Genomic DNA, 8171 nt, shown 5'->3' on the forward strand with positions numbered 1-8171 from the left:
ACAGTGCGTATCTCAGGCCCAGGGAATTCAGCCGCTGAAGCTGGCTTGTGAGTGGGGGGCGCGGTGAAACATACGGAAGTACTTAGCTTTTGCTGAGAGCGCCATTCTTCTCTGGTTCTGAAGGTATGAGTAGGCTGTGTGGCTGACTGCTTCTCCCTAAGGAAACTGTGGCAAAATGCTAGTACCAACCCACTGCCGCCACTCCGGAATGATGCCTGAGGGCTTTCCGAGATTCAGGCCCAGTAACTCCTCCCTGCTTCTGTACTGTCTCTTCTTTCCCCTCATGTCTGTTCTTTTTCTAAGCTTGCCTTTGATGCTCAGGGCTTCTAGCTTGTGATAAATATACTCGTTTCACTTGTTTTTTTGGGTCTTTGTTGTATAGAGTTTCACCAGAAGCATCTGTCTATTCCACCATCTTAGCTCAGCCAGCGTAAACAAAATCTTTTGGATGCTCTAAAACTAAGAGAAATAGATCACAAATACTGAACTTGCAGTGGTAAAATTGTAGGTATATGGTTTAACAGTTCTGAAATTGTTGTATATATTTACTAGGTTTAGACAAATAAAGAAGTGTATTTTAGTAATGGGACTCCCTGGTTGGTGCAAATGGTTAACATTCTCAGCTGCTAACCGAAAGGCATATGTTCAAAACTTTCACATTTCTAGTAAACATGATACTTTACAAATTTGATCAAAATTTCACGTTTTATATGAAAGTGGGTTTCTTATTTTATTACTTATAAAATATGAAGTAAGGATGAATATTAAGCAACTTATTAATGGATATAAATATTACACAGAAGTCACCATCTCAGGTCCTCTGTGGGATGCAAGGATGAACATAACTCTTCTCAAGAGAGACCTGCTAGGGAGAGGGGTGAGCAGGTTACTGGGAAATCCAAGGACCTCTTCCAGATTTCCCTTATGGTCTATAATATAGCAGAGATGTGGCCTGACTTTGTCTGGTTTCCAGCAGATCAGTACACAGTCTTTGCTGAGGTTAAAAATATTTCCACATCTTTTGAAGGTTTCTGACGTCCTACGTTTTATGTCCTGAGAAACTGCCTTTAAGCCATTATAAAATAAAATAGGATTAGTGTGAATGTTGCTAGTTGTTGGAAGGTTTGCAGTGATTTTGCATTTTATACTTCACAACAGAAATTTTACTCTCTAAAGTCAAAAGGAGATAGCTGTCAAGATTTTAATAGACAGAATTGATAAACTATTACTATATTCAAAATAGCATTTGAATAGGTGGGAACTAACTGAGTAGGTTAGGAAAATGGAAGAAGTTTTTTCTTAACTTTTCTGGATATCCATTTGGATAAGTGGACTTAAGGAGAAGATGACTGGAGACAGAATTACAAGGGAATAAAACATTTTTTCCAAAAAGCTTAAGAACTCAGTGTCATGGATTGAATTGTGTACCCCAACAATACGTGTCAAATTGATTAGACCATGATTCCCAGTACAGTGTGGTTGTCCTTCATCTGGTGATTGTAATTTTATGTTAAAAACTGTTAGGGTAGGATTGTAACACCCTTACCCAGGTCACATCCCTGATGCAATGTAAAGGGAGTTTCCCTGGGGTATGGCCTACACCACCTTTTATCTTACAAGAGATAAAAGGAAGGGAAACAAGCAGAAAGTGTGAGACCTCATACCACCAAGATAACAGTACCAGGAACAGAGCGAATCCTGTGGACCCGGGGTCTATCCGTGGAGAAGCTCCTAATCTGGGGGAAGATTGATGCCCTGAATTTGGACTTTTACCCTACTTCACTGTGAAGAAATAAATTTCTCTTTGTTAAAGCCCATCTACTTGTGTTATTTCTGTTACAGCAGCATTAGATGACTAAGACACTCAGGAATATAATTTCATGGAAAATGCAATAAGCCGTAATCCAGTGACAGGGTTGATGAGATATAAGGCTAGCAGTCACTTTTCAATTTGTGCTTCCGTCAAAATGAAACATAAATGCCTCTTTCAGTTCAAAAATAAAAACGTTTCTATTTAAATACATACATGTACATTTTTAGGAAGCCATACAGAATGTGGAACATTAAAGATCATGATGGAATAAGAAGACAATCCAGTGAGTAATTGAAACTTTTATATTTTTTAAATAATTGGGTTACTTATTCTGTCTTGTAGCAATTGTATTTAGTGTCCTCATATGGTCTTGGCAATTAGACCCGTAAATCTTAAGGTTAAAAATTTAAATATATTACTTGTAATATATATAAATGGGATTAAAAGAAGAAAAATTGAAGAGAGAGTGAAATGAACAACTACACAGTGGTCACAGAGCTTGTCCTCCTAGGCCTTTCTGATGAACCTGACCTTCAGATTGTGACCTTCCTCTTTCTATTTATCACATATGTATTAAGCTTCACTGGAAACCTGACTCTCACCACCCTAACCTCGGTGGACTCCCTTCTACAGACACCTATGTATTTCTTCCTCCGGAATGTCTCCTTCCTAGAAATCTCCTTTACAACTGTACGCATTCCTAGATTTCTGGGTGCAATTATCACCAGGGATAAGACCATTTCCAGTAACAACTGTGCAGCTCAACTCTTCTTTATTTTCATGAGGGTGACAGAATTTTACATGCTGACGGCCATGTTCTATGGCCTCTATGTGGCCATCTGCAAGCCCCTGCATTACACAAGCACCATGAACAGGAAACTCTGCTCCCTGCTTGTGTCATGTGTGTGGCTGAGAGGGTTTCTGACCATATTCCCACCCCTTATGCTTCTTCCCCCCCGGATTACTGTGCTTCCAAAGTCATCGATCACTTTGCATGCGACTATTTTCCCCTCTTACAACCATCTTGCTCAAATACATGGCTTCTAGAAGTAACTGGTTTTTACTTGGCTTTGGTTACTTTGCTATTCACTTTGGCATTAATGATTTTGTCCTACATGTGTGTCATCAGGACTATTCTGAGAATCCCATCTTCCAGTCAGAGAAAAAAAACATTCTCCACTTGTTCCTCCCACATGACTGTCATTTCCACCTCTTATGGAAGCTGCATCTTAATGTATGCCAATCCCTGTACAAAAGAAAAGCATCATTGACCAAAGGAGTTGCTATTCTCAACACCTCTGTTGCCCCCGTGCAGAACCCGTTCATTTATTCCCTGAGGTACCAGGAAGTAAAACAAGTCTTCAAAAACTTCCTCCAGAACGTAGTGTTTTCTACAAATCAGGAGGTGTTTTTTGTTGTTGTTGTTGTTGTTGTTTTAGCAAAAATACAGATACATGTGGTTGACATGAGTTGGAATCGACTCCACACCAACAGTTGTTTTTTTTGGGGGGGAGGGGGTGTATAAAGAACAATTAAATGTAAACCTGAAATTCATAGATGTTTGTACAGATATGCTTGTTCTTTTAGAGTCTCTTTACCTGTCACATCATTTGATCTGATATTTTGCAAAGCCCTCACTTTAACTTCTGTACCTGAGTTTATCCAAAGCAGTGTCTATTAACATATTTGAAAATATGGTAAAGTTTATTTCTCCTACTGAATTTTCTGAAAACCTTACATTTTCCTTGAAGGCACACTGTAGTTAAGATGGAGTAAAGTTGTTTTAATTCTGTTTATTTTCTCAGCTCTTAAAAGACACACTTATTATTGCTTCGTACTAGAAATGTAGTGTTTCAAATGTATATAATTTCTTGTGTATTTTCAAGATGAATATTGATAGTGTTTTCAGTAATCTTTATAGAATTTCCACGCTCTGTGCCATTGTTCATTAAATTCAGTTTAATAATACTATTGTGTTGCACTTTGAATACAGAGCTTTATGCTTTGTGAAATTTAATATATACTTTCTGGATAAATATTGATCATGATATTAAGTAATTTTTATAAAATTTTCATGTTTTTAAAACTTCTTAGGAGATATTCATAGTTTTTCTAAAACATACAAAGTAAATGCACTAAAACTAAAACAGATTTCACTTCTATTTTTCTGTAAATTATAAAAGTTCCGCATTGCAAACTACAAAAATAAATTTAGGCTACACTATGATTATTTTGGAAAGCCTGGTGGTGTACTGGTTAAGTGCTAAGGCTGCTAACCAAGAGGCCAGCAATTCGAATCTGCCAGGCACTCCTTGGAAACTTTATGGGGCAGTTCTACTCTGTCCTATAGGGTCGCTAGGAGTCGGAATCGACTTGACGGCAGCGGGTTTTGGTTTTATGATTATTTTCATTATAGGAACCCCACAAGTTATATGATCAGTGTTGTGATAACGATTCATCTGGCTTAAAATATAAAACATTGATTAATGGCTATATTTTAGAAGAATTACAATTCCAAATTTTCTTTTCTTGTTCTCCCAAATTATGTTGACTAGAAAATTTTGTTTAACAGACTTCATTGTTAAATTGTAGACTACTTACAAAGTGAAGTATAAGAAAAAAAAAACTTGAAGTACTTGTCAAATCATAAGTGTTGTTATGCAGATTTTTAGTATAATTCAAATAAGTTTTGGTTTTTATATGTATCTAAATGCTTTTAAGATCTGGAACACAATGTGTTCCAATATGAGAAATGAACATGGTGACTTCTCTCTGAGGAATTTAAAACCTGAATGTCTTGGTGATACCTAACACTTGTCTGTGATTTAAATAGTCTCAGAGATCTTTTACATATCCCTTTTGTTCATGTATTTATTCATCTCTTTATTCCAAAATTTCAGTATCTCCATAGGAAATGATTTAGTGATGGAAAAGAATGGCTTTTGTGCTTGTTCATATCCAGTGTAAGGAAAAAAAAGAAGTAAATTGATGATTATAATCCAATTGTATATAAATTCTAAATATCTCTATGAAGAATACACTGTACAGGCACATGAAAATATTAAGGTTATAAATGTAATAGGCTTGCCCACATCATTCAGAATTTGGAAAAAATATTACAGCAATAGGAAGGCACAATCATTGTTATTTTTATGTATTATATTAGGATTACAGTCACTATAGAGACAGCAGATAAAGAGAAAAAATTGCTAAATTGCAAAGCCTTGCATAACTAGACATTCCATTAATAACTAACTTTTAGTTAAACTGTTAATGCTGCACCCTACAGCTGAACAAAAGCTTGGAGATTCGAGCCCACCCAAAACTGCTTCAGAAGAAAGGCTTGGAAATCCACTTCCAAGATATAAGCCATTGAAAACCCTATGAAGCACATTTCAATTTTTAGGCACGTGGGGTTGCCATTGACTGGACAGCAACAGTTCTTTTTTTTATTATTATTTTTTTTAACGACATATGTAGTAATCATTCTACGTGACTACACCTTATGTTTTTAAACTTGATTGGCATCTGGCATGCCGGAACAATAGCTGTCATTCTGAGCAAACTAAGTAAATGACAGTCTTTGCAAATATAGACAAAAAGAAAAACACTTATCCATGTATGTAGATTTGGGGTTCCATCTGAAATTGAGTTAAATTTGGTGTATTCATAATTATAATTATTTAATACATTATAAGCAATAAGGATCTTTTTTTCTGGTTAAATAAATAATGACTGTTATTGAAGTACTGAGTTATGATACCTAACTTTCAACTTGCCATCAATAAGAACTTAAGAAAATTAAGCACTTTAGCTTTGCCAACTTCAGCGTCCTCATTTTTTTAAATAAAGATGAAAATTCTTTAGTTTTTATGCCATATGCTTACCGTGGAAACCCTGGTGGCGTAGTGGTTAAGTGCTGCAGCTGCGAACCAAAGGGTTGACAGTTCGAATCTGCCAGGTGCTCCTTGGAAACTCTAGGGGGCAGTTCTACTCTGTCCTACAGGGTCGTTATGAGTCAGGATTGACTCGATGGCACTGGGCTTGTTTTTTTATGCTTACCGTGAGATAAAATTATAAAAGATATACATAGATTATTTTTTTAAGTAAGAAACGTTATTCAAATGTAACACTAATGTTTAAGAATTCAACAGTATGAAGGGCTTAGGCTTTGCTCCAAATCTATGATTTTGTCTGTTTATATGTGAAATAATATATATATGTATATACACATATATATATATATATATATTTAGGTACTCCAATCTATCGTGCACAGGTGAAATTTCTTTCCCAGCTCTTAATTTCATATCATGTAAAGCCATTACTTGCTAGTCACATAGAGTTTAGTCTGGTCAATTTTAAAATATCAGCTTCATATTCAACTAGTTTCGGCCAGGCATTGAAATTTGGATGGAATCTTGGGCTCCTTTCATTGCCTCTTCTCTACTCAGAGATAGTTCATGGTTGGGACAAAGACAGAAGACAGACGGAAAAGGACAAATACCTTTTATTTATCTGGCACTCCTTTAAATATCTTTTGATTAACATTGGATCTTTGTGGGAGGGTGTCTAAATGTAGATACTCCTATATGGTGTATAGGAGTAAATTCAATGGACTTCACACAAATTGCGGTGCTACAACCAATCCCTCACCATTACTTAACTCTGAGGTACACAATATAGAAAATTGCATTAGTGTTCCCTAATCTGGAAGCAGCTAAACTTGAAAGGGTTCTTGCAAAATGCCTAAAGTGTGATTATCTTTTATGATGTTTAATTGATCTAAGAGAAACCTGCACATTCTTGGTTTAACAAGTAATGATTATAATGACTACTTCACTTCTGCTCACTCTCTGCGCCCAAGTGTTTCCCTGAGCTTCTTTTTCTCTTCTACTCAAATTGAGAGGGCAGAGCAGCAAATACAGTGTGATATACCAAATCTTCGTAAAGAGAAGCCTGTCCTTTTCAGAAGCACTGCGTGTTCATGTATCTGGTTCTCTAAGACCTTTTAAACTTGACCTTGAGAGTCATTGTCAGGTTGCAACATTCACAGAAAATGGAGGGAAAATCGTTTCTAAGCTGATGATGACATGGTTCCATTAATCTTTCTCTTTTAGCAACTCCACTGTATACGGAATAATGAGAGATTCTAGATAATGGTTTCTGGTAGCAGAATCTGTCCAACTGCCAGTTATTTAGCTCTGTAATGGTTGCTTGACCCCAAATTTATCTTGATTGTAGGGTGTTATAAGTTGAATTGTGTCTGCCCCAAGATATCTGTTGCAAATCCTAACCCCTCTACCCGTGGTTATAATTCCATATGGGAATGTGTTTTTTCGTTGTGTTAATAATGTAGCAAAAACAAGCAAACATTTAGATTGAGTCTCTTCTGACTCATAGCAACCCTATATGAAGAAGTAGAACTGCTTTATGTGGTTCCCAAGGAGTGGCTGGTGGATTCAAACTGCCGACTTTTTGGTTAGCAACAGAACTCTTAACCACTGCACCACCAGATTTTCCAATAATGTAGGATGTGTCTTAAATCTATCCCTTTTGAGATATAAAAGAGCAGATTCAGCCAGGGATAGCAAGCATAGTTGGGACAGGGTAGATACCATGCCACTTGAAGATCACCAAGGAACAGAAGCTGAAAAGAGACAAGGACGTAACCCTCGAAGAGACACATAGAACGCCTTCCTCCAGAGCTGGTGCCCTGAATTCAAACTTTTCTCTAGCCTCCTAAAATGTGAGAAAATAAATGTGTTTGTTAATGTCACCCACTTATTGTATTTCTGTTATAGCAGGACAAGATAATTAAGACACGAGGATTAAGCATTTGATTTTTATAGCTTTGGAAAGTCAACCACAATGTCAGCACAGAAGAAAATTTTCTTAGCATTCTCTTACAAAGACATGAAAACAGCTTGGCACTATTTCCATTTTTCATATCTTTGTAAGTTAATACAGTAGAGGAACCAGCATCCAAGTTCAGATGAATAAGGAAATACACATAAGTGAATTTTCTCATGAGAATTATGGTTATGACAGTACACTAGACAAAGAAATGGTATATCATCCTGTTGATTAATTAAAAAGACATCTAGAACTGTTTCTTAAACTCGCTCAGCCTCAGATGCATTGGATCAGTTGTTTATCCTCAGGGTAGATCTGAAAATATAGATAACAAGTGTATTCACTCTCAGTTAGTTCAGGACAATCCTTGCACAGAAACAATAGGAAAGCAAAAATAATAATAAATTTTATTGAAGATATTGGAAAGTAAAAAAAAAAAAAAGCAAAGTATTTTAGGATTAAAATACAATATATTAAAGATTCAGAATGATAATCCCAGCAA

The 8171-nt window shown here is 36.2% G+C and overlaps 1 pseudogene; it reads left to right on the top strand.

Annotated features, from left to right (window-relative positions):
• The first annotated feature begins 2284 nt into the window (after positions 1-2284).
• LOC126069907 (olfactory receptor 6C3-like) lies at positions 2285-5189 on the top strand (annotated as a pseudogene).
• The last annotated feature ends 2982 nt before the right edge of the window (positions 5190-8171 follow it).

Source organism: Elephas maximus, assembly GCF_024166365.1.
Source record: "Elephas maximus indicus isolate mEleMax1 chromosome Y unlocalized genomic scaffold, mEleMax1 primary haplotype SUPER_Y_unloc_2, whole genome shotgun sequence".
Taxonomy (NCBI): domain Eukaryota; kingdom Metazoa; phylum Chordata; class Mammalia; order Proboscidea; family Elephantidae; genus Elephas; species Elephas maximus.